Genomic DNA, 27,038 nt, shown 5'->3' with positions numbered 1-27,038 from the left:
ATGCCTCCCAACAATGTGACTGTATTTGTTTTCTTGGGACTTACACAGAATCCACACTTGCAGAAAATACTCATCATGGTCATTTTGTTCATTTTCCTAGTTACTTTGTTGGCCAATCTGCTCATTGCTATTACCATCTCCCTCAGCCCCACACTTTCATCTCTCATGTACTTCTTTCTCACTCACTTGTCCTTCATAGATACTGCTTTCACCTCTGTTACTACCCCCAAAATTACCATTGACTTCCTGTTCCAGAGAAGAACCATCTCCTGGGGTTGCTGCCTGACTCAAATCTTTTTGGAACACTTCCTTGCAGGATCAGAGGTTATCATCCTCATTATCATGGCTTATGACTGCTTTGTGGCAATCTACAAGCCTCTGCACTACACAACCATCATGTGACATGGGCTCTGCCAGCTCCTTGTGGTGGTAGCTTGGATTGGGGGGGTACTACATGTGACTGTAGAGATTCTTTTCATGATTGACCTGACTTTCTGTGGTCCCAATGTCATTGACCACTTCATGTGTGATTTCTTTTTGCTGATGGAACCTGCCTGCAGTGACACCTACTGGCATGGAATGGTGGTATCAGCTAACACTAGAGGAATGTGCTTGCATATTTTTTTTGCTACTCATCTCCTACATAGTGTCATCCTAGACTCCCTGAAATTTCATGGCTCTGAAGGAAGACACAAAGCCCTCTCTACATGTGGATCACACTTTACAGTAGTGGTACTCATTTTTCCTTGTATTTTCAACTATATACGTCCTATAGCCACCTACCCTGTGGACAAATTTGTGAGTTTGTTTGAAAGAAAACTAAGAATTTTGGTAGAACATTGACAGAGTAAAATAAGACCAAAACTAATATTTGTTGATTGATTTTTAGTGGCTAGTTATGTATTAGCCATTTTGATGACTTTTAATGAATCTTGCCATTTCTTTGTTCACGTTGATAGTTTCTGAATAGACAATGTATAAACAATAAAACCCTAGTTTTCTCATTTGACAGCATGTTCTTCTACTACTTTACTAAATGCTTCTTTCGTGTTACTTGTGTGAAATTGGCTTTTTCATAGGACCTTGATCTCAGAACTTCTTCCATTTTTGCTTAATCTATGGTACAGCAAGTGAGGATTAAAATCCCTAGGTGATACATATGGAAAGGACAGTGTGTGAAGGAATCACAACTGAATTTTTTTGGTACTATGAATTTACCAAAAGAACAAAAGTAAAACCCACAAAAGCAGAAAATAATAATTCACAATATTTTTAGAGTATGTTTTATTTACAATGTCATGCCAATTTCTGCTGCATAACAAAGTGACACAGCCATACATGCACACACACATGCATGCACACACACAAACACACACACACACACACACACACACACACACACACATATTCTTTTTCTAATGTGATTTCCCATCATGTTCTATCCCAAGGGAGTATACCCAGTCCCTGTTCTATACTTTAGGACTTCATTGCCTCTTCATTCTAAATGTAATGCCTTGTAACTACTAACCCAAATTCCCAGTCCATCTTACTCTCATGCCTCTTCTGCATGGAAGACACAAATCTGTTCTCCCTGTCTGTGATCCTGTTTCTGTTCTGTACATTAGGCTCATTTGTGCCATATTTTAGATTCCACATCAAGTGATATCACATAGTATTTGTCTTTCTCTTTCTTACACACTTCATTTAGTCTGAGAATCTCTAGTTGCATCTATGTTGCTGCAAATTCCATTATTTTGTTCATTTTATGGCTGAGGAGTATTCTATTATTTATATGTACCACATCTTAATTCATTCATCTAGTGATGGACCTGTAGGATGTTTCCATGTCTTGGCTATTGTGAATAGTGCTGCAATGAACATAAGTTTGCATGTATTTTGTTTCAATGAAATTTTTGCCTGGATATATACCCAGGAGTGGGATTGCTGGATCATATGTTAGTTCTATATTTAGTTTTTTGTGGAACTGCCATATTGTTTTCCATAGTGGATTGCACCGATTTACCTTCTCACCAACATTGAAAGAAAGTTCTCTTTCCTCCATAGCCTCCCCAGCATTTATTATATGTAAAAAAAAAATGAATGATGAGAGCCATCCTGACTGGTGTGAAGGGGAGCCTCATTATAGTTTTGACTTGCATTTCCCTAATCATTGTTGATGTTGAGCATCTTTTTGTGTGTCTATTGGATATCTGTATGTCTTATTTAGAGAAATGTCTTTTTGGGTCTTCTGCCTAATATTCCATTTCATTGTTTGTTTTCATTTTGTATTTTATGAGTTGTAATGTTTCAGGATACTAAATTAATACACAAAAATCTATTCCATTTCTGTATGCTAATAGTGAAAAATCAAAAAGAGAAATTAGGGAAAACACCACATTTACCATCAAATCAAAAAGAATAAAACACCTGGGAATAAGCTTACCTAAAAAGACAAAAGACCTGTACTCTTAAAACTATGACACTGATGAAAATAATCAAATATGACATTAGAAAATTAAAACATATACCATGCTCTTGGATTGGAAGAATCAATATCATCAAAATGACTATGCTACCCAAGGAAGCCTATACATTCATTGTAATCCCTATCAAATTACCAATGACCTTATTTATATTTGTGGGGAGCCCAGGCAATGCAGGGACTTGAGGAAGGGACCTTGGCTGAAGGAAAAAAAAAAAAAAACCCAAAGGCAGGTTCCTAACCAAGAAAGGGAGCTCACCTGAACAGTGGAAGCCAAAGATGGGCTTCTGGTCATGATAGAAGCCTGTCTGTACAGGTGAAAAACCAAGGACAGGCTGAGGCCTGCCTGTACTGTGCAATCCGAGGGCAGGCCTCAGGTTACATGCCTCTCATGTTGATGTTGATGGGGAAGAATCGAGGCTTTCCTAGGAAAACAATTTCCATGTTTGCGCTGGAGAACATGAATTGTTTCTCAGGTGACCTAGTCTTTCCTGTTGTTTTATTTGTTTTTCAGTTTTTTCCTCAGACTTTCCTGATTATTTGCTTATTATTCTTATTTTCCACTCTTATTTTCCTGTGGTGATTTGTGATTTAACAAAATTACAACAATAATATAATAGGAATTTCATCCTGATGGACTTTCCTCTATTTAAATCCAAATTAATTAAAACATAGTGTTTATCTACTAACTAGTTATATAGTAAACTTTAGAGTTAGGATTTTAACGAGGTTCATCGAAGTTAGACATACATTATTCATGAAACCTAGCTGTGAGTTTTGTCCTTGATTTTAAAAGCTTTTAAGTGATAGCTAGTTAAGTTGATTTATATTTTCTTATACTGTCTCCCTGCCATAACACTTTAAAGATAAGCACTAGTCTAAAAACAATATTTTTGAATGCCAAATTCTTGCATCTGTGACCTCTTCAACTTGTGGAGACTGGCTGGCCATGGGATGATTTGTACTGAGTCTCCTCCTTTCCACATGATGTTTTGTACCTGATTGCCCTTAAATTGTACTCACTAAATTTAGTTAAAACAAAGATCTTAGAACATGATGTATAGCTGCTGTACCATGTAAAAGTTAATCAACGTACTTTTAACACTGTGATGTAATCTATAGTTAAAAAAACTGTCTATATAAACACTCATCTATGCCAATAAAATTTTAGCAGTCCAGCGCCCTGAGAGAAGGGACAAGAGGCTGTCTCCGTGTGCATTCGCCAATGCTGTCCCTCTCCTTTGGGGAGTGCATTCCCTGGCAGCCAAAACTGAACTATGGCATATATTAATAAAATTTTTTTTAGGGCTGCATCTGCAGCATGTATATGTTCCCAGGCTAGGGGTCAAATCAGAACTACAGCTGCTGAGATATGACACAGCCATAGTTCTGCTGGATCTGAGTCATATCTGCAACTTATACCACAGCTTATGGCATCACTGGATATTAAACCAATGATCAAGCCTAGGGATCAAAGACACATTCTCATAAATAATAGTCAGGCTTGTTTAGCTTCACCACAATGGCCATACACATAAACAAAATATTTTAAAATTTGTATGGAAATAAAAAAGACCCTGAATATCCAAAGTAATATGGAAAAAGAAAAGTGGAACTGGAGAAATCAGGCTCCCTGGCTTCAGACTATAGTATAAAGCTACAATTATCAGAACAGTATGGTAATGGCTCCCCCCCACCAAAAAAAAAAAAAGAAATATGGATAGAAAGGATAGAAAGCCCAGCAATAAACCCAAGAACCTATGGTAACTAATGTATGACAAAGAGGCAAGAACATATATGGGAGGAGAAATAATCTCTTCAATATGTGATACTGGGAAGACTGGACAGCTACATGTTAAAGAATGAAATTAGAATATTCTCTAGCTTCATATACATAGGCAAAACCAAATGGATTTAAGACCTAAAGACTATAAAATTTGTGGAGGAAAAAATAGGCAGAATGCTCTTTGACATAAATCACAGCAACATATTTGATGCACCTCCTAGAGCAGTGACAATAAAAACAATATACCAATGTGACATAAAAAAAAAAAAACTCAGAAGCTTTAGCACAGAAAAGGAAACCATAAAAAAATAAACACCAATTCACAGAATGGGAAAAATCTTTACAAATTATGCAACTGACAAGAGTCTAATCTCCAAAATATATCTATTTCTTGCTAAATTTTGGTTGGCTCTATGCATATATCTAGAAAGATGTCCATTTCTCCTAAGGTGTCAAATTTGTTGGCATATAATTTATGTTTTTTTCTTAATTTCTGTAGTATCCATTGAGGTTTCTACTTTTTCCATTTTTTATTATTATTATATTTTAACTTGGATTCTCTCACTCTTCTTGGTTAATCTGACCACCAAGACTCATGTCAACTTTGTTTACTCTTTCAAGGAAACCACTCCTGGTTTGAGTGATTTTTCCTATTGTTCTGAACCTCTATTTTATTGACTTCCTCTCTAATCTTTATGACTTCCTTCCTTCTGCAGACTTTAGATTTTTTTGGTCTTTTTTCTAATCATTTTAGGAGTAGGTTACATTGTTGTTTTGCGATTTTTTTGGTTTTGGGGATGGGTTGCATTGCTGTGAACTTCCCTCTAAGAACTGCTCTTGCAGAATCCCATAGATTTTGTATGGTTGTGTTTTCATTGTCATTCGTCTCAAGGTATTGTTTAATATCATTTTGATTTACTCATTGACCCATTAGTTTTTTAATAGCATGTTGTTTAGGCTCCATGTAGTCAGATTTTTTTCTCATTTTTTTCCTGTTGTTGATTTCTAGTTTCATGCCATTGTGGTCAGAGAAGATGCTTGAAATAATTTCTGTACTCCTAAATTAGTAGAGATTAGTTTTGTTCCCCAGATTTTGGTCAATCCTTGAAAATGTTCCATGTAGACTTGAAAAGAATGTGTATTCTTGGAATTTTTTTCTTTTGTATGTAATGTCCCCAAAATATCAATAAAATCTTATTATTATATTGTGTCTTTTAGGGTCTACGTTACCTTTTTGACTTTCTATAGATCTGTCTGTTGATTCAAGTGCAGTGATAAAATCGCCTACAATTAATATATTCCCATCAATTTCTCCTTTTATTTCTGTTAGTATTTCTTGGATATATTTGACTGCTCCTATATTAGGGGCATATACATTGACAAGTGTAATATCCACTTCTTGAATTGATTATTTTATCATTACATAATGTCCTTTTTACATTCTTTATGGCCTTTGTTTTAAAGTCTATTTTGTCTGATTGAGTATCACGACTCCCACATTTTTGTCTTTACCATTTGCATGAAATAACTTCTTCTGTCCCTTCACTTTCAATTTATGTGTCCATTGCCCTAAAGTGGATCTCTTATAGGGAGCATATTGTAGGCTCTTTTACTTGTTTCGATCAAGACTGTCACTCTTTCTTTTGATTGGAGGATTCGGTCCATTGACATTTAAGGTAATTATTGATAAATATGTATTTATTTCCAAATTAAACCTTGTTTTCCAAATTGTTTCTATGTTTATGCTTCTGTTCTTTTTGTTTTTTTTAATGTATATTTTTGTTTGTGGTTGCCCTGTTTTTTACATATATTAACCCCATCCTATATCTGCTTGCTTTATCTTTATTTATTTATTATTTATTTATTTATTTTTAGGGCTGAACCCATGGAATATGGAGTTTCCAAGGTTAGGTAGCCCCTGTCCTGCACCAGAGCCATAGCCACAGCAATGCCAGATTGGAGCCCCATATGTGATCTATGCCACAGCTCACAGCTACATCAGTTCTTAACCCACTGAGCCAGGGATTGAAACTGTGTCTTCATGGATGCTAGACAAATTTGTTTTCACTGAGCTATTATATGGGAACTCCCTTCTAATTAAGACTGATAGTCATATAAGCTCAAAAACATCCTTAAAAAAGACAGTCTAGATTATTTTACTCTCCTCAAAATTTTATAATTTTTACGCATTTTATTACATTTTCATGTTTATCCTTTCACACTTCCTGTGCTTATTATTACTTTTTTTAATGTGCATATTGGCTTATTTAAGTGACTTCTTTCCAATTGTGATTTCCTCCATCCTATATGTTTTTACTTCTTTCCTACAATATTTCTTTTAGAATGGGTTCAGTGTTGCTGTATTCTTTTAGTATTTGTTTGTCTGAATAATTATTTGTCCTTTTAATTTAAATGACAATATTTCTTAGTAGAGTATTGTAAACTGTGCACTTATCGTTTTTAAAAACTTTGACTGTATCATGCCACTCTCTTCTGGCCTTCCTAGTGTTTCTGCAGAGAAATCTGCTAATTGATTTATGGGGGTTCCCCTATAACTAACTCTTTGTTTTTCTATTGCTGTCTTTAGAATCTTCATTATCTTAAACTTTTGCCATTTTTATTATAATATGTCTTGGTGTAGTTCTCTTTGGGTTCAAATTATCTGCAGCCCACTCTTCTTCCTATATCTGGATATATGTTTCCTTCTTTATATATAGATAGTTTTCAGCTATATTTTTTCAAATATATTCCATGCCCTTTTTATTTCATTTTTTATCCTATATATATATATATATATATATATATATATATACACACACATACTGTACAGCATGTTATTCCACTTACACAAACGTGTATACGTATGTAGAAAGTTTTCAGCTATATTTTTTCAAATATATTCCATTTTTTATCCTATATATATATACATATATATAGGATATATATATGTATATATATATACATACTGTACAGCATGGTATTCCATTTACACATACGTGTATACATTCTTTTTTCTCACATTATCATGCTCCATCATAAGTGATTAGACAGAGTTCCCAGTGCTACACTGCTGGATCCCATTGCTAAACCATCCCAAAGGCAACATTCTGTTTCTATTTACCCCAAATTACAGTCACTCCCACTCCATCCTTTCCCCTTTGCAACCACAAGTCTATTCCCCAAGTCCATGATTCTCATTTCTGTGGAAAGGTTTCCTTGTACAGTATATTAGTTTTCAGATATAAGTGATATCTTATGGTATTTGTCTTTCTCTTTCTGACTTACTTACTCAGGATGAGATTTTCTAGTTCTATCAGTGTTGCTGCAGATGGCATTTTTTCATTCTTTTTTATAGCTGAGTAGTATTCCACTGCCTACACACACACACACACACACACACACACACACACACACACACACACACACACACACACACGTCTTCCTAATCCAATCATTTATTGCTGGGGGCCAGCTCCAGCAGCCAGAGAGTACACTTTTCCCAAAGGAGAGGGACACGTGTTGGCTTTTGTAATGGAGACAGTCTCTTTGTCCCTTCTTTCAGGGCGCTGGACTGTTCAAACGTTATTGGCATAAGTGGTTGATTATATAGACAGTTTCTAACTACAGATTACATCATAGTGTTAAAAGTACATCAATTAACTTTTACATGGTACAGCAGCTATACATCACATTTTAAGATCTTTATCTTAACTAAATTTAGTGAGTACAATTTAAGGGCAATCAGGTACAAAACATCATGTGGAAAGGAGGAGACTCAGTACAAATCATCCCATGGCCAGCCAGTCTCCACAAGTTGAAGAGGTCACAGACATAACAAATATTGTTTTTAGACTAGTGCTTATCTTTAAAGAGTTATGGCAGGGAGACAGTATAAGAAAATATAAATCAACTTAACTAGCTATCACTTAAAACTTCTATAACTCATAGCTAGGTGTCTTTTGGTTAAGAATAATATATGTCTAACTTCGATGAACCTTATTAAAATCCTAACTCTAAAGTTTACTGTATAACTAGTTAGTAGATAAACACTGTATATTTTATTTAATTTGGACTTAAATAGAGGAAAGTCTTTCAGGATGAAATTCCTATTATATTATTGTTGTAATTTTGTTAAATCACAAGTCACCACAGGAAAATAAGAGTGGAAAATAAGAATAATAAGCAAATAATCAGGAAAGTCTGAGGAAAAAACTGAAAAACAAATAAAACAACAGGAAAGACTAGGTCACCTGAGAAACAATTCATGTTCTCCAGCGCAAACATGGAAATTGTTTTCCCAGGAAAGCCTCAATACTTCAACAGTTCTCAACATCAACATAAGAGGCATGTAACCTGAGGCCTTCCCTTGACTTGTACTCTACAGGCAGGCTTTCATCCTTACCAGAAGCCCACCTTCAGCATGCACCATTCAAGCAGGCTTTTATCCTGACCAGAAGCCCATCTTTGGTTTCCACTCTTCAGGTGATCTTCCTCCCTTGGTTAGGAACCTGCCTTCAGGTTTTTCTGCCATCAGGCAAGGTTCTTATTTTGAGTCCCTACATCTTCTCGGCTCCCTGCAATTTATCAGTGGACATTTGGGTTGATTCCATGTCTTGGCTATTGCGAATAGTACTGCAGTGTATACGTGGGTGCATGTGTATATTTTAAGGAAAGTTCTGTCGGGATATATGCCTAAGAGTGGGATTGCGTGGTAGTTCAATGTACAGTTTTCTAAGGTAAATCTCATAGTAAATTCCATAGGTAAATATCATAGTCAGATATATTACCATTGTGCCACAATGGGATCTCCCTTTTCTTCATTCTTGATTCTGATAATTGATTCTTTGTCTTTTTTTTTTCTTGATTTGTTTTGCTAGGAGTTTATCTATTTAATAAAATTTTCAAAGAACGAATTCCTGGTTTAATGCATTTTCTCAATTTTTCAATTAATTTCTTTATATTCCTTGATTTCTTTTTTTATCATTTACTTACATACATATTTTTTCTACTGTACAGGTGACTCAGTTACACTTACATGTATACATTCTTTTTTTCTCACATTACATGTTCCACTGTAAGTGACTAGACAAGTTCCCAGTGTTAAAAAGCAGGATCCCATTGCTAATGCATCCTGAAGGCAACATTCTGCATCTATTTACCTCAAGTTCCCAGTCCTTCCTATTCCCTCTCCTTCCCAACTGGCAACCACAATTCTATTCTCCAAGTCCATGATTTTCTTTTCTGTGGAAAGGTTCCTTTGTGCCTTATATAATAATGCTAGATACAGGTGATATCATATGGTATTTTTCTTTCTCTTTCTGATTTACATCACTCAGGATGACTCCCTAATTACATTCAGGTTCCTGCAAATGGCATTATTTTGATTTTTTATGGCTTAGTATTCCATTGTGTATATATAACATGTTTTTCTAATCCAATCATGTATTGATGGACATTTAGGTTGGTTCCAGTTCTTGGCTATTGTGAATAGTGCTGCAATGAACATGCGGTTGCATGTCTTTTTTTAAGGAGAGTTTTTTCCATATATATGCCCAAGAGTGGTATTCTTGGGTCATATGGTAGGTCTATGTACAGTTTTCGAAGATACCTCCATACTGTTCTCTATAGTGGTTTTACAAACTTACATTCCCACCAACAGTGCAGGAGGGTCCCCTTCCCTCCACAGCCCCTCCAGCACTTGTTACTTGTGGACTTATGAATGATGGCCATTCTGACTGGTGTGAGGTGGTATCTCGTGGCAGTTTGGATTTGCATTTCTATAATAATCAGGGATGTTGAGCATTGTTTCAAATGCTTGTTGGCCATCTGTATATCTTCCTTGGAGAAATATCTATTGAGGTCTTTAGCCCATCTTTCAATTTGGTTGTTGGCTTTTTTGCTGTTAAGTTGTAAAAGTTGTGTGTATATTTTAGAGATTAAGCCCTTGTCTGTTGCAATATTTGAAACTAATTTCTCCCATTCTGTAAGTTGTCTTTTTGTTTTCTTTTGGGTTTCCTTTGCTGTGCAATTGCTTGTCATTTTGATTAGGTCCTATTGGTTTATTTTTGCTTTCATTTCTTTTGCTTTGGGAGACTGACCTGAGAATATATCTGTAGGGTTGATGTCAGAGAATGTTTTGCCTATGTTCTCTTCCAGGAGTTTGATGGTGTCTTGTCTTATATTTAGGTCTTTCAGCCCTTTTGAGTTTATTTTTGTACATGGTGTGAGGGTGTGTTCTAACCTCATTGACTTGTATGCAGCTGTCCAGTTTCTCAGCAAGACTTGCTGAAAAGACTGTCTTTTTCCCATTTTATGTTCTTGCCTCCTTTGTCAAAGATTAATTGACCATATGTGTCTGGGTTTATTTCTGTGTTCTCTATTCTGTTCCATTGGTCGGCCTGTCTGTTTTGGTACCAGTACCACACTCTCTTGATAGCTGTGGCTTTGTAATATTGCCTGAAGCCTGGGAGAGTTGTGCATCCTGCTTGGTTGTTGTTCCCCAGGATTGCTTTGGCAATTCTGGGTCTTTTGTGGTTCCATATAAATTTTTGGATTGTTTGTTCTAGTTCTGTGAAAACTGTCATGGGTAATTTGAAAGGAATTGCATGGAAGCTGTAGCTTGCTTTGTGTAGTATGGCCATTTTACAATATGAATTTTTCCAACCCAGGAGCATGGAATATCTTTCCATTTCTTCACATCTTCTTTAATTTCCTTGATTAATGTTTTATAGTTCTCAGCATATAAGTCATTTACCTCCTTGGTCAGGTGTATTCCCAGGTATTTGATTTTTTGAGTTGCACTTTTAAAAGATATTGTATTTTTGTATTCCTATTCTACTATTTCATTGTTAGTATACGGAAATGTGACTGATTTCTGAATGTTAATCTTATGTCCTGCTACCTTGCTGAATTTGTTGACCAGTTCAAGTAGTTTTTGGGTTGAATCCTTAGGGTTTTCTATATATAATAACATGTCATCTGCATATAATGACAGTTTGAGCTCTTCTCTTCCTATTTGGATGCCTTTAATTTCTTTTGTTTGTCTGATTGCTGTAGCTAGGACTACAGCAATAACACTGGTGCAAGTGGGCATCCCTGTCTTGTTCCAGGTTTTAGTGGGAAGGCTTTTAGCTTTTCTCCATTGAGTATTATATTTGCTGTGGGTTTGTTCCTAAATGGCTTTGATTATGTTAAGGAATATTCCCTCTATAACCAGTTTGGTATGAGTTTTTATCATGAAGGACTGTTAGAATTTGTCAAATGTTTTTTTTTTCTGCATGTATTTAGATGATCACGTGGTTTTTGACTTTTCTTTTCCTAATGTGGTGTATGACATTGATTGATTTAGGTATGTTGATCCTTCCTTGTGAACTTGGGATGAATCCCACTTGGTTGTGGTTCATGATCTTTTTGATATGTTGTTGTATTTGGTTGGCTAAAATTTTGTTGAGAATTTTTGCATCTAAATGCATCAAGACATTGGCCTATAGTTTTCTTTTTTGGTGGTATCTTTGTCTGGTTTGGGAATTAGTGTGATGGTGGTGTCATAGAATGTCTTTGGGTGTGTTACTTCTTTTCCAACCTTTCGAAAAAGTTTAAGGAGGATGGGTGTAATTTCCTCTTTGCATGTTTGTTAAAATTCACCTGTGAAGCCATCTTGTCCTGGTCTTTTATTTGTAAGGAGTGTTTTTGTGACATATTCAATTTCATTTCTAATGACCAGTCTCTTCAGCTGATCCATTTCTTCTTAATTTCATTTTGACAGGCTTTAAGTCTCTAGAAAACTTTCTGTTTCTTCTAGGTTGTTGAATTTGTTGGCATGTCATTATTGATAGTATTTTCTCATGTATTTTGGTATTTCTGTAGTATCTTCTGTGACTTCTTTTTTATTTCTTATTTTGTTTATTTGGGTTCTTTCTCTCCTCTTTTTGGTGAGTCTAGCCAGCGCTTTGTCAATTTCGTTTATCTTTTCAAAGAACCACGTCTTTTTTTTATTGATTTTTTTCTATTGTTTTTATCTCTATTTTATTGATTTCCTCTTTGATCTTTATAATTTCCTTCCTTTAGATTTTGTTTATTCTTTTTCGAATTCATTTACGTGGTGGATAAGTTGTCAATTTGAGATTTTTCTTCTTTTTAGAGGAAGGCCTTATTGCTATGACTTTCCCTTTGACACTCCTTTTGTGGCATCCCATAGCTTTTGACTGGTTTTGTCTTCCATTTCATTCGCCTCATGGTATTTTTTAATTCCCTTCTTGATTTCCTCATTCACCCATTGGTTTTTTAGTACCATGTTGTTTAATCTCCATGTAGTCGTTTTTTCTCACTTCTTTTCCTGTGGGTGATTTCTAGTTTCATTCCATTGTGGTCAGAGAAGATACTTGAAATAATTTCTATACTCAAATTTGTTGTGGTTATCTTTGTGCCCCAATATGTCAACAATTCTTGAGAATGTTCCCTGTGCACTTGAGAAGAATGTATATTCTGATTTTTTTTTTTTTGGATGTCATGTCCTGAAAATGTCAATTGTCTATTGTTTCTTTAGGATCTCTGTTGCTTTATTGATTTTCTGTCTAGAGGATCTATCTATTGATGTGAGAGGGGTGTTAAAACCTCCTACTATGACTGTGTTCCCCATCAATATCTCCTTTTATGTCTGTTACTATTTGTTATAGGTATCTGGGTGCTCCTCTATTAGGTTCATATACACTGACAATTGTAATATCCTATTCTTGAATGGATCCTTTAACCATTATATAGTGTCCTTCTTTGTCTTTCTTATGGCCTTCATTTAAAAGTCCATTTTGTCTGATATGAGTATTGCAACTCCTGCTTTCCTGTCTGGTCCATTGGCATGAAACATCTTTTCCCATCCCCTCACTTTCAATCTGTGTGTGTCCTTTGCTCTAAGGTGAGTCTCTTGTAGGCAGCAGATTGAAGGATTTTGCTTTTTTATACAATCTGCCACTCTGTCTTTTTATTGGAGCATTCAGTCCGTTGACATTTAAGATAGATATGTATTGATTGCCATTTTAAACCCTGTTTTCCAGTTGATTCTATGTTTCTCTTTTCTTCCTTCCTTGTTTTGGTTGTATGATTTAAATTTATTTTTTTGGTTGAATACTTTTCTTTTCAGTTTCTGTGAATGGAATGTCTGCTTTTGATTTGTGGTTGCCCTGTTTTTTAAATATATTAACCCCTACCTATATCTGCTTGCTATAGCCTGATAATCATATAGGCTCAAACACATCCTTTAAAAAATGAATGAAAAAGAATCTAATTTTTCTTGCTTCCCTTGCCCACATTGTATGAATTTGATGCCTTTTTTTTCTTTTCCTTTTAACTTCTTCATGTTTAGATCTGTATGCTGGCTTATTTACGTGAATGCTTTCTAATTGTGGTTTCCTCCATGCTATATTTTCCTCTTTTTTTTTTTTAAAACTTAGAGAAGTCCTTTCAGTATTTCTTTTAGAATGGGTTTTGTATTGCTGTATCCTTTAGCTTTTGTTTGTTGGACAAATCATTTATTTCCCCTTCTATTTTAAATGATATTCTTGCTGGTTAGAGTATTCTAGGTTGCATATTTTTTTTCCTTTCAGTGCTTTAAATATATCTTGTCCCTCCCTCCTGGCCTGTAGTGTTTCTGTAGGGAAACCAGCTGATAGCCATATCAGTGTTCCCTTATAATTAACACTTTGCTTTTCTCTTGCTGCCTTTAGAATCCTCTCTTTATCTTTAACTTTTGCCATTTTGATTATAATATGTCTTGGTGTGGGCCTGTTTGGGTTCAACTTGTGTGGGGCCCTCTGTGCTTCCTGTATCTTGATATCAGTATCCTTTAGATTTGGAGTTTTCAGCCATCATTTCTTCAAATTTATTTTCAATCCCCTTTTCTTTCTATTTTCCATCTTGAATTCCTATTATGCATAGATTGGCCCACTTTATATTATCCCATAGGTCTCTTACATCGCTTTCATGTTTCTTCATTTGGTTTTCTGTCTGCTATCCTGTTTGGGTGATTTCCATTATTCTATCTTCCATGTCACTAATTTGTTCCTCTGCATTATTCATTCTGGTCTTTATTGCCTCTAGTTCAGTGTGTATCTCTACAAATGAATTTTCTAGTTTTTCTCCTTATACTTTCTAGTTTCTTTCTGAAGGAATATGCATTACTGTTCATATCTTCTCTTAATTCCTTCAGTATTTTCATTATCTCCCTTTTGAACTCCAAGTCTGTCAGACTGCAGTGGTCTGTTTCATTGTTGACTGCTTTAGGTGAGTTCCCCTGTTATTTTAACTGGGAATGGTTTCTGAGCTTCTTCATCTGGCTTCTCTGTGTGTGTTTTTTTGTTTCCTGTGAATTGGGGGAAGCCAAACTGTAGTCTTATAAGTCTAATTCTATGCAAGAAGTAGTTTTGGGGGTGGTTACTTTTTTTTTTTTTTTGCATGGGAGTTTGAATCTTTGCTGTCTCTTTCTTTGGTGTGAGCAGTCTGTTATCCCCAGGGTGCCTGGTGTGTTTTCAGGGAGAAGGAAGCAATGGGTACTGCCAGCATTCAGTGCAAACCCGAATTGGGTCCTCTGTGTTGTTGGTGACCTTTAAGTGCCACTCTCCTTAGGAATACCTATAAAGATCAATTCATGAAAATATCCATTCTCAGGAAAATTTCCTAGAGAGGTAGGGTAACAAGCCACACTACACCATCCAGTGCACGGATTAAGGCAACCTGGCTGGGGATCATTTCTGTAGTTTCTACAACCTTTTGGTTAATGTGTCACTTAGGCTATTTTCCCACAATGTGGCAGTCAAGTCAAATTGGAGTCTAAGTCCACCTCCTTCAAATTTCTCCCAGAAATGTAGATTTGTGTGTCTTCAGAAAACTGAAAACCCTCTGGCTGGACTCAACTCAAGATGGGTTGAGGAAAATAATACAACAAATAAATAAAAATGTCATCAGACTATGTAGAAATGAAGACCAAAAAACCATAGGAGAATACTATAAATAATTATATGACAACAAATTTGACAACCTAGAAGAAATGGATAACACTCTGGTGATGTACAGCCTGCCAAAACTAAATAAAGAAGAAATATTCCAACAAAACCAACCAATCATTAGAAATGAAATTGAGTGTATAATAAAAACACTCCCTAGAAACAAAAGTCCAGAACCAAATTTCTTCACAGGAGAATTCTACCAAACATACAAAGAAGCATATCTATGCATCCTCCTTAAACTTTTCCAAAAGGTTGAAGAAGAAGGAACACTCCCAATGACATTCTATGAAGCCACTATCACCCTAATACCAAAACCAGACAAAGAAACTACCAAGAAAAGAAAAGAAAAATATAGGTCAATAATATCGATGTCTACAGATGCAAAAATGCCCAAACAATTTTAGCCAACTGAATCCAACAATATATAAAAACGATCATACACCACGACCAAATGGGATTCATCTCAACTTCACAAGGATGGCTCAACCTACTCAAATCATCCAACATCATACACCACATTAACCAAAGTCAATTCATGTGATCATTTCCACAGTTGCAGAAGCAGCATTTGACTATGTCCAACATCACTTCATGATAAAAACTCTTATCAAAGTGGGTATATAGGGAACATGCCTTACCATAATCAAAGCCATTTAGGAACAAACCCACAGCAAATATAACACTCAATGGAGAAACGCTGAAAGCCTTCCCATTAAAATCTCGAGCAAGACAAGGATGCCCACTCTCACCACTTCTATTCAACATAATACTGGAAGTCCTGGCCACAGCTATCAGACAATGAATAGAAATAAATTTTATTCAAATAGGTAGAGACGAGCTAAAATTTTCACTGTATTCTGATGACATGCTATTATATATAGAAAATCCTAAAGACTCAACCCCAAAACTACTTGAACTGATCAACATATTTAGAAAATAAGTAGGATATATAATTTACATTTCAAAATTACTTGCATTTCTGTTACTAATAATGAAATGTTTTAAAATGAATACAAAATTACATTACCCCTTAAAATTGCACCCCCAAAAATCAAATACCTGGGTATTCACCTTACCATGTAGTTGAAAACTTATATTCTGAATACTCTAAAAGTTTAATCAAGGAAATTAATGAGGATGTAACAAAATGAAAATTATTCCATGCGCCTGCATTGGAAAAAGTTAATATTGCAAAAATGACCATACTATCCAAAGCAATCTACAAATTCAATGAAATCCCTATTAAATTACCCATGACATTTTTCACAGAACTAGATGAAACAATCCAAAATGTATATGGAATTACAAAAAAACCCAGAATTTCCACAGAAATTCTGAGGAACATAATCCAAGCAGGAGGCATACCTCTCCCAGTCTTCATGCAATATTACAAAGACACAGCCATCAAGACATTTTGATACTGGTACCAAAACTGACATACAGACCAATGGAACAGAATAGAGAAAACAGAAATAAACCTAGACACCTATGGTCAATTAATCTTTGACAAGGCAGGCAAGAACATAAAATGGGAAATAGACAATCTTTTATGCAATTATTTCTGAGAAAGTGGAAAAAAATGCATGCAAATCAATGAAACTAGGATGCACTGTCACACCATGCATGAAAATAAACCCAAAATGGCTGAAAGACTCATGTATAACACAAGACACCATCAAACTCCTGGAAGAGAACATAGGCAAAACATTCTCTGACATCAACACTACAGATGTATTCTCAGGTCAGTCTCCCAAGGCAAAGAAATAAAAGCAAAAATAAGCCAATGGGACCTAATCAAACTGACATCTTTCGCACAGCAAAGGAAAACAAAAAGAACACAAAAAGACAACTTTCAGAATGGATAAAATAGTTTTAAATGATGCGACTGAGAAGGACTTAATCTCCAAAATATCCAAGCAACTTATACAACTAGAATATTTAGAAGTGTTTGCATCACAGACTCTCTTATGAAATACAATTAACAACATACAGGAGCACACCTGGACAAAAGAGGGGTGCTTTTGTATTGATGCCAGTCACTCTGCCACTGGCTAAACTGAAAAGGTGCCACTTCTTTCCTGATCTCAAAACCACTCTGAGTCTCAGAACAACTTAACCTCAGATAACAAATATCCAAACAAAGAATTGGACAAATTCTGGTTATCAAAAACTGAATCGTGTCTTCGTCTAATTTGCAGGTGCATAGGGAAATGTAGATTTTTGAATTTTGTGTTGGAAAAGTGAATTCATAGTTTGGAAACTAACAGCTTATGTAGATTGCATTTAAGATATTTTTTGGTATAGTCACATTCCTGTTATTCACTGCAGTTGGGTATATATTTTCATAAAATTAGTTTCATTTATCTTGAAGATAGTTTTCCATTCTGAGAATAATTCAGAATGTGAATGTTTCTTGGTTACATGCAAACAGAAAAGCAGAAATACAAAAATTTGAGGCATCTGCAGAGAGGAAATTTATGGCTGCCACAGAGAATTATCTATATAGTCATTGCTTTTTACTCACTATCTGCTGTGTACGAAGTACATGTAGTGCTGACAGAAACACAAATGGATAGAATAATCTTCCAAATAAACTGGAGGCATAAGACATCTTTCAGTAGCCAGCCTTCTGGTGGAAGGGACTATCCTTGCCAAGGGGGCTTGGCCTGGAGATTCCCAAGATTGATGCTGCCTTTCTTGTGGGCAGGGCTGGGTCCCATTGCTATGAAGTTAAAGGGAGAATTTCAATATGTTGCTTGCCAACACCAGGTCATTGTCATTGAATAGCTAGACCAAATAGCTAAATAATATTCCATTTTTTTTGTATACACCTCATTTATTTTTCCATTCCTTTGTTGACAGACACAAAGGTTATTTTCATAACCTGGCTATTGTGAATAATGCTTCAATTAACATGAGAGTAGAGATATTGCTTTGAAATGCTGATACAATTTCCTTTGGATATATGCTCTGAAATGGGATTGTTGTATCCTATGGTAGTTCTATTTTTAATTATTCTAGGAATGTCTTTAATTTCCATTGTGGTGGAATAAATTATTTATCCCACAGCAGTCTACAGTGTTTTTTCACTTCCTTGTCAACATTCCTTTTCTAAGAGGACCTTAATTTCATGCAATATGTCTCTGCCATCATTATTTAATCATTTCCAAATACTCCACCTCAAATATTATCATGTTGAACAATCAGATTTTAACAAACAAATTTGGAGGGACATAAATATTCATACTAAAACAAGGGACTCATTTCACTATTTGGCTTATATGTATACAGTTTCTCATCATAAAGAAGAGATTTTGGAGTTCCCGTCGTGGTGTAGTGGTTAACGAATCTGACTAGGAACCATGAGGTTGTGTATTTGATCCTTGCCCTTGCTGTGTGGGTTAATGATCCGGCATTGTGGTGAGCTGTGGTGTAGGTCACAGACAAAGCTCAGATCCCACGTTGCTGTGGCTTTGGCTGGCAGCTACAGCTCCGATTAGGCCCCTAGCCTGGGAACCTCCATATGCCACAGGAGAGACCCAAGAAATGGCAAAAAGACAAAAAAAAAAAAAAAAGAAGAAGAGATTTTGTTTTTCCCAAACGGTCTTAGACCTTAATAAAGATAAGTTAGTTATATATGTATGGGTGTTTTCCTGAGCCTTCTATTCTGTTCCTCATGTATGTGTGTCTTTTTATATATCTCCATGATGTTTTGATTTAGTAGAGTTTTGTAATATATTTTGTAATCAGGATTTGTGATGTCTCCAGCTTTGTTATTCTTTCTCAAGATTGCTTTTGATATTTGTAGTCTTATGAATTTTATGATTATTTTTGTAGACTTGTTAAAAATGCCATTGGTCCTTTTATAGTGATTTTATTGAAACTGTGGATTGATTTGGATTGTGTCTATTTTGACAATATTTATTCTTCCAAATCATGAACATGGTGTAAGCTTCCCATTTATTTATATCTTTAATTTCTTTCATTAATGTCAATATACAAATCTTTATATACAAATATACTATATATATATATACAATATATATTCAAATATATGTGTATATACAATATAAAAATATATAATATACATACATATGTATACAAATATTCACATGTATATACAATATACAATATAAGAAGTATACAATATTTATATAATATGAAATATTGTATGTAAAATACACAATATAATACATACAGTATTATATATACAATATACTAGTATACAATATACAAATTTGTGTACACAAATTTACATTATACATACTATATATACAAATATATGTATGTATATACAATATACATAAAAATATATGTATACAAATATGCATAAAAATATATGTATATTTACATACAAATGTACAATATACAAATCAATATAATAATATATAAATCTTTCACCTACTTAGTTAAAATCATTCCTAAGCATTGCTTTCCTTTGGTGCTATTTTAAGTAGGATTAAATTTCTAATTTCTTCTAGAGATGTTTCATTGTTAGCATATTTAAATACAACTAATGTTTTTAGGTTGACTTTTTATCCCATAACATTGAATTTTTTTGTTGTTGTTTCTAAGAGTTTGGGATTTTTTTTTCATTTTATGTATATAAGATTATATCTACTATGGAGTAACTATATCAAGCTTTTTATGTTAGTATCATGTGTTTGAGATTTATGCATATCAATGTGTATATCAATAGTCGCTTAGTTTTATTGCTAGTAATGGTCCATTTTATGGATGATTACAGTTCATTTATCTCTTTCTCAAGGAAGAGTTATTTTGGTATTTTTCATAAATTTGAAATCAAGAACTGCATAAATATCCAGATACATTTATTGAAAAAACAAACAAAACTTGAAAAATATAGCATAATTATGTTTAAGACACTAGGTCTCAGAAGCAACTGACAGTGATCACAGATATGAGAAACAAATAAGTTGAGCTCTAGGATTTTTTGTTTATTCCCTTTAAAATTTTCCATGTCATTGTAGAAAAAGTTCAGAAGATTCTGGGAGACCACCTGAGGAAGAGATAAAGAGATCTTTCAGGATCTGTGAAGACCAAGGCAGCTAAAGTAATTTAGGAAGAATGCTATAGAGGATAGACATATATACCTGTGAAGGGGAGGAGAGAGAGAGATAAATATATATATAGAGAGGTAAAAGTGGGGAAGAGAGGAGAGCAAATTGAGAGAGGAGAAGAATGGACAGAAGGAGAGAAAGGGGAGTAGGGGTGGGGAGGGAGAGAAGGAGGGAGAGAGAAAGGGAAATTGAGGGAAACAATGCAGTAGAACTGTGGAGAATTCCCCTAAACTACTCATCAGTGTATTGATTAGTGAATGCATTTGAGGACACTACGTGTGTCTGGGGGAAAGATTTACCCAGATGGATTAGAGAGAAGTGATTGCTACTCACAGGGGACCAGGAAAAATGCCTATTCTCAATGGTAGAAAAACCTCATAATGGAGTTCCCATCGTGGCACAGTGGTTAACGAATCTGACTAGGAACCATGAGGTTGCGTGTTTGATCCCTGTCCTTGCTTAGTGGGTTAAGGATCCAGCATTGCCATGAGCTGTGGTTGTAGGGTGCAGATGCAGCTCAGATCCCATGTGGCTGTGGCTCTGGCATAGGCTGATGGCTATAGCTCTGATTCAACCCCTAGCCTGGGAACCTCCATATGACATGAGAGCAGCCCAAGAAATGGCAAAAAGACAAAAAAAAAAAAAAAGAAAGAAAGAAAGAAATCAAAAAACCTCATAATACACAGGGCCAGTGCATTGCTTTGAATACTTAGCAAGATTTTGCATCAGTGGTGGAACATAAATATCCCTAGACTGAACACTTCTCAAGGCCTGCCTCATAATCTATAATAGCAATAATTTAAAAAATTCAAAATGAACATATCCAAAAGAACAAACTAAATATTGTATTCAGAATTTTGTGTCTTCGTTAATGTCATGTATTAATCTGGTTATTTTTCTTGTGATGCCCTTGTTTCATTCTTTTATAAGAGTTTTGATGGAGGCATGAAATCTGTTAGGAAGTAAATTCATTTCCATTATCTCTGTATGTTTTTATATAATATCAGTAATATTCACCAATTAGTTATATAGAATTCACTGATAAAGCAATATGGGAATATAATTTTGTTTTCAGAAAGGAAGAATTCTAAAGATAACTTACTTAAGTATTAGACTATTCTAGTTTCAGTTATTTTCTGTATGTGTTTAGAAAGTTTTTTTTTATAACAGTGGACCATATTTTTAGTTGGCATGTAATTGTCATAAGTTCATTTGTAACACTCTTCAATTATCTTTTACAATCTGTAGAATTGGCAATGATGACTTCATTCTTGAATATGATAATTTGTTCTTTTATTTTTTTCTTAATCTATTTTGTAAAGAGCTTATCAATTTTATCAACTTATAGAAGAACCAATTCCTAGTTTTATGTATTTTTTCTATTTTTCAATTATTTTCTGTTTCCCTGATTTCTGTCTCTCATTTGCTATTTCCATCTATGAGATTCTCTGGGTTTAATTTTCTTTTCCTCTTCCAGCTTCTTGAGGTGGAAGCTTAGTTTATTCCTTATACAATTTCTTGTCTTCTAACAACTGTAATTAAAGATAGAAATTCCTCTCTTATCACTCCTTTAGCTGCATTCTTTTAATTTATATATAATTTTTTTCTTTGTTATATAAAGCCACTTATTATATATATCTTTCACATATATTTTATATGCACATGTATCATCTTGAAAATTTATTTAAAAAATAGTCACAGTTACCTTTGGGATTATGTTAATTTGTAAATAATCAGAAAAATGATATATTTTTGTTATCAAATTTTATCAAATTGCTTTATGACTGATTATATATATATGTGTGTGACTTCTGTTTTGTTTTTGGTCCTTTGAAATGCATTGTGATTATGTCATGGCCTAATGTATTGCCTATTTTGATGAATTGTTCATGAATTTGAATGGAAGAATAGTCCCTCATATGTTTCCCACATTTCCTTACTAACACAGATTCAGTCAACTTATCAGTCTCATACTATGTAACAAACTATGTACAAAATTTATCTGCATTTACAACAGATTTTTTGGAATTAGCACTCATTATTTCTAGAATTCTGTTGAGATATCATCTTCAAATATGAAACTTATACACATTTGCCTATTTTGAAGTTCATGATATAAACAAGAAAGTTTTTGCATATTTCATTTCTGTCCATACTGGTCTTTTCCCTTTTCATAGAATGACCTCATTTTTTTAAATGACTTCCCTCCAGAAGACAGTATTCTGTAAGTCTTGTTCTTCATCTACATGGTGATTATCCTTGTGGCATCTCTGGAGATAAATAGCCTACCATCAAAATTATAATTATGCTCCCAATGAATTTAATTAAAGAGTATTCATTATTGGGGATGGAACAATTGGATGACTAAATAATATGTGCTCTAGTTCCAATGTAGATAAGGTATTTATGGACTTTCCCCCTTACCTAATATGGCAGACTTTTATGAATTTAAGTGATCGACTCAAAACAAATTATCTGTATGATATTATTCACCATCCTTCAGCAAATTACAAATTCAACAATAAAGACAGAACAATATAAATGATGAACAAACAAAATATTTCAAAGGCCATTTCACATTCATGGGTATAAAATACAAACAATATTTTTATGTAAATAATTCATAAATGATTTCCAGTTTTCTCAACAATCAAGATGTTGATTTAATATTTTTGGTGTTTATGACAAATTCTCCCAACAACAAATATTTTGGATCTTTGTTCACACAGAGTTCTTTAGGTAATAGGACATTCATATTCATGTTAAAAATCTCAACAATTTCAAAAGTAATGTGTTTTTGAATGACTGAGGTGAATTAGATTACCTGCACACATGGAAACAGTTGGTCACTCGGAGACAGTTCAAGGACCAGTGATGGTGCATATATTTGGCTCTTTGTGTTCACAGAGGTGGCATCAGAAGGGCAAGGAAGAGGCGTCATAGTCCAGAACATGCATCAACTCCCTTTCTCCTTATGCAGGTAACCCAGTAGGTATATGTTTCCACAAAATTCTGAACCTGGCTTTAGATTTTGCATTGGTGTTGTGAAAATTTAGTCTTTTAAGAGTTTTCCTTTGTGACTTTAATAATCAGTTATGTTAGGAATCATTTATGATTACTAAAATATGTGGAGATGGATTCTCTTTTATAATAATTTTTGGATATTTAGAAAGATATGCAGTAAATTTTCTTGCTCTAACAAAGTTTTCTTAGAAATTATTTTCAAGTGTAACTAATTGGGGATAGTTTCATGGGTAAATGTGATGAGAGTTTAAATTAACATGTTATCTAATCATTGTTAATCTGTTAAAAATTTAAAAATGATGTAACATCTGTATAATATAATTGAGTTTCTTTCAAGAACCCAAGGTAATATTGCAATAAGAAAGTTGTTACTTAAATTCCTACTTTTCTTTTCAGAGGTGAATTTAAGCATCCTTTATAAGTTTTGGCCATTTAGCTGTATTCTTCCTTAATTAGTTCTTCATAATATTTATTTATATGTTTAAGAAATCAAAGTTATTTTTATTTTGACAAGGGTGTAGTGACTGGAAAGGGTCAAGAGGAGACTTCTAGGGTTCCAAAACAATTCTGTCTTCATTTGGGTGTCTGCTTTGTGAAAATTCATCAAGCTCTACTATTAATGACTGTATAACTTGGTCTGCATGTATACAAATTATGAATACACAGTTATCCAAGGAAGATGTACAGATGGACAACAAGCACATGAAAAAATACTCAACATCCCTAATTATTAGAGAAATGCAAATCAAAACTACCACAAGACACCACCTCACACCAGTCAGAAAGGTCATCATTAAGAAGTCCACAAATAACAACTGCTAGAGGGGGTGTGGAGAAAAGGGAAACCTCCTGCACTCCTGGTAGGAATGTAAGCTTATACAACCACTTTGGAGAACAGTATGAAGGTTCCTTAGAAATCTATACATAGAACTAACACATGACCCAGCAATCCCACTCTTGGTCATATATCCAGACAAAACTCTCCTTAAAAAAGACACATGCACCCACATGTTCATTGCAGGAATATTCACAATAGACAGGACATGGAAACAACCCAATTATCCATCAACAGATGATTGGATTAGGAAACTGTGGTAAATATACATAAAGGGATACTACTCAGCCATAAGAAAGAACAAAATAATGCATTTTGCAGCAACATGGTTGGAACTAGAGACTCTCATCATGAGTGAAGTAAGTCAGAAAGAGGACAAATACCATATGATATTGCATATCTGGAACCTAATATGTGGAACAAAAGAACCTTTTCACAGAAGAGAAAATCATGGACTTGGAGAATAGACTTATCGTTTCCAAGGGGCAGGGGAGGGAGTGGTGTGGATGGGGAGCTTGGTGTTAATAGATGCAAACTATTGCCTTTGGAATGGATTAGCAATGAAATCCTGCTGTGTAGCACTGGGAACTATATCTAGTCACTTATGACAGAGCATGATAATGTTAGAAAATAGAATGTGTATATGTATGTATAACTGGATACCCATGTTGTACAGTAGAAAAATATATATTGGGGAAATAACAACTTAAAAAATTGAAAGTTATTAACTTTTTTAAAAATGTTGCTGTCAGAATGATTTATGTTTTAAAGTATTTGTCTCATTTTGCCCAGAAAATTATTTTTTTAACTTTTTTATTAAAGCAGAGTTTTTTACAATGTTTTGTGAATATTGTGTCAATTTCTGATGTACACAAAGTGACCCAGTCATACCCACATGTCCATTATTTTTCCCACATTATCTTCTCATTTTATCTTTTTCTCATATTGTTTTCCAACTTGTTTTTATTTTATATTTTTATATTTATTTTTTAATTGCTACTTTAGATTTTATTTGTACTTAATTTTTTGTATTTAGATATTTTCAGATATTTCGTTTAGATAATTGTCTACTTAGATATTAACTCTATAATTATCCTCTAAAGTGGAAATATTTCTCAAAATATTTTTACCTATTGACACTATAGTATTTTTGCGTAAATATTTAAAAATTAAAATTGTTAAATATATCTACTTGGAATTTCAATGATTGGTTAAGAAAATTCTTCCACCATTAGAATAGAGAAAGTCATGTCATTACTAAGTGAAAAGTAAAAAATAAAATTAAATCATTCTTTAGGTTTTTTATTAAAATGTTAATCAAAATTTTATATAAAGTACTAACTATATATTCAATTTAATTATCTACTAGATGGAAAACAAGATGTGGCAACTCATTTATTTAATAATGTGTCCTTTGCCACATATGTCTCTTAATTACTTGCCTCTTGATTAGCCTGTAAGATTTTTAAGGTTTGAGACAATGATTTAATTAGCCTTGTGTTATTATCTCTGAAGGTACTGGAATAAAATAAACCATAATTCTCTTTGTTAAATTAACAAATTATCATACAATTTCAGGAATTCAATAGTAATGATTATATTTACAGGTAATTTTGTCCTAAGTGCTGAAATAAAACATACAGTAGAATCTATGGACAAAGGAAGAATATAACTGATTTTGTCCTCTTGGGGCTCACTTGGAGCATCCAGGGTCAAAAAATATTATTTGTCCTATTCTTACTCATCTACATTGTCACAATGGTGGACAACCTACTCGTTGTTGTAACTGTCGTGGTCAGCCCAACTCTGGATGCTCCTATGTACTTCTTTCTTGGATACTTCTCATTTTTTTTTGTTCTTTTTTGCCATTTCTTGAGCCACTTCTGTGGCATATGAAGGTTCCCAGGCTAGGGGTCAAATCAGAGCTGTAGCTGCTGGCCTATGCCAGAGCCACAGCAACATGGGATCCAAGCTGCATCTGCAACCTACAACCACATCTCATGGCAATGCTGGATCCTTAACCCACTGAGCAAGGCCAGGGATCGAACACTCAACCTCATGGTTCCTAGTCGGATTTCTTAACCACTGAGCCATGATAGGAACTCCTGATTCTCATTTCTGGATGCTTTTTTTTTTTTTAACAAACTTCCACCCCAAATGTGATTATAGACTTAATCTGTGAGAAAAAAACCATTTCCTTCCAAGCCTGCATGATCCAGCTTTTTATAGAGCATTTATTTTGTGGTGCTGAGATTTTGCTCCTGGTGGTCATGGCCTATGACTACTATGTGGCCATCTGCAAACACTTGCATTATTAGACAATCATGAATCAGTAAGTATGTATTCTGCTGGTACTGCTGACCTGTGCTGGTGGGTTTTTGCATGCTACACTTTATCCTCTCTTGGTTTACAACCTTCCCTTCTGTGGTCCATGTCTTTGGATGTGACATGCATAATTTGTTAAAACTTGCCTGCAACAGAAAGCTACACTTTTGGCTTCACTGTGGTTGCCAATGATGGGGCAATCTCTGTGGTCATCTTTATGCTCTTTCTCATCTCCTATGGCATCACTCTGCACTCCCTGAAGAGTCTCAGTTAGGAAGGAATGAACAAAGTGTTATCTACCCGTGGCTCCCACATTTCTGTGGTGGTCCTATTCTTTGTGCTCTGTATTTTTATGTTTGTGAGACCTCCTTATACCTTACCCACTGATAAATTCTTGGCTGTGTTTTATACCATTATCAACCCTATGTTGAACCTTCTAATCTATACTTTGAGAAATGGAGAGATACAAAATGCCATGAAAAAGCTCTGGAACAGAAAAAGAAAATGA

The 27,038-nt window shown here is 34.4% G+C and overlaps 1 pseudogene; it reads left to right on the top strand.

Annotated features, from left to right (window-relative positions):
• Nucleotides 1-27,038, top strand: LOC110258634 (olfactory receptor 4A47-like; annotated as a pseudogene).

This window comes from Sus scrofa, chromosome 10, assembly GCF_054392235.1.
Source record: "Sus scrofa isolate SSC_HxYL_T2T_F1_AM1 chromosome 10, Sscrofa_HxYL_maternal_Yorkshire_Landrace_v2.0, whole genome shotgun sequence".
In the NCBI taxonomy this organism is placed as follows: domain Eukaryota; kingdom Metazoa; phylum Chordata; class Mammalia; order Artiodactyla; family Suidae; genus Sus; species Sus scrofa.
Note: the sequence above shows the minus strand (reverse complement) of the source record. Positions and strands in the feature narration are given on the sequence as shown.